This window comes from Jatropha curcas, chromosome 4 (genome assembly GCF_041381405.1).
Source record: "Jatropha curcas cultivar XTBG-Jc1 chromosome 4, XTBG_Jcur_1.0, whole genome shotgun sequence".
NCBI lineage: Eukaryota > Viridiplantae > Streptophyta > Magnoliopsida > Malpighiales > Euphorbiaceae > Jatropha > Jatropha curcas.
The window spans coordinates 16,653,082-16,654,585 of record NC_143154.1 but is presented as its reverse complement, the minus strand read 5'-3'; the positions used below and the strand labels follow the sequence as shown (position 1 = coordinate 16,654,585).

The 1,504-nt window shown below is 38.2% G+C and overlaps 1 non-coding gene across 1 annotated transcript; it reads left to right on the top strand.

Moving 5' to 3' along the window:
- The first annotated feature begins 890 nt into the window (after positions 1-890).
- Positions 891-997, top strand: LOC149496897 (small nucleolar RNA R71). Its single transcript, XR_016320744.1, has one exon. It is a non-coding gene; the product is annotated as a small nucleolar RNA R71 (small nucleolar RNA).
- The last annotated feature ends 507 nt before the right edge of the window (positions 998-1,504 follow it).

The window sequence follows — 1,504 nt, the reverse complement described above, 5'->3', positions numbered from 1 at the left end:
TTTTAATCAAATTAAGTCAATTAATCTATTGTGATTATGGTATTTTGAGATTTAATATTTGTTATCTCCTTTTGATTATATTATTAAATCCGGTTTGTGGCCCGCCTTTAACCATAAGGCAAGAGCGGGTCTTTTAATTTTATTTGATATGTATGGTGGATGAATGATGGATGTGATGTTTAATTTATGAATGAATGCAATGGATGAGTTTACTTGGGACGATTAAATAATTTTCCACATAGGAACTCGATTCGATTTATTCGGGTTGGGTTTAAATAATTGGCTTTTCTAAAATAAAATCAATTAGAAATCGTAGGTTAAAAGAGGCCGATTTTTCGGGCGTCGGCTTCCAACGGGCCGACGTACCTAATTCCCTTACCTAGAATCGTACTCGGTACGCCTGACCAGTTTTCTTTCAAATAATTTGGCCTTAAATAAAATTGGGTTAAATGAAGTCACTTTTATAAAATAAAATTGGAAACGGTCCCATTGCCGAAATAATGGGTGGCAACTAAAATGATTTATAAGACCGATTTATCGGCACCGCATATCCAAAAGGTTTTATCACCTCTTTTTCAAAACAAAATAAAAACCAAATAAAATCAAATACCGATTTCACGTTTACGGGGAAAACACAACTAAGAGTGCCGTCACGCAGGTAGTAGCTGCGTGACGCAACCCTAACGTGGGCCAGGCTCCTTTGGGCCGATTTGATTCAGATTTTGGTTTAAACACTTCTGGTTAATCGTGAAACCTTATCCCTTATCCTCATATCATCATCGGGTCAGGTGGGGGCATAAAATTACGCGTCAACAGCAGCTGCATCTAAAGTGATTTTAATGTTAGGAGATAATGCATTATAGAAAGTTTGTACCTGTAACTAGTTAGGCAAACTGTGATGTGGGCACTTTCTCAGCAAGTCCTTGAATCTTTCCCAAACTTCATACAAGCTTTCTTGATCATGGTGAGCAAATGTCATTATCTCATTGCGTAGTTTTGTGGTCTTTAAAGATGGAAAGAATTTTGCTAAAAACTTTTGGGCTAATTCTTCCTATGTTGTGAAACTTCCAGCGGGGCATGACTGTAACCAAGATCGTGCTTTGTCCCTAAGAGTGAAAGGGAAAAGTCTCAGTTTTATGGCATCTTCAGAAACACCGTTCTGTTTGAAAGTGTCGCAAATTTTCAGGAAATTTGTGATATGAGTGTTAGGATCTTCACTAGGCAAACCCCCATATTGGATTGAGGTGGAAAGCATTTGGATAATTGTGGGTTTGATTTCAAAATTATTAGCTTCCACCCGAGGTCTTGTAATACTCGAGGTTGTCCCATTAAGATTAGGTGTTGTGTAGTCTCGCAAGGTGCGGACCGAATGTTGAAGTGGAGGTCCGTCTTCTATTTCGCTTTCGTTGACCATGTCTGCTTATTGTTCGGGTTTTATTTCACGTGCTCTTCTTGCAGTGTTGTTCCTACGATAAGTTCTTTCAATTTCTGGATCAAACACTAA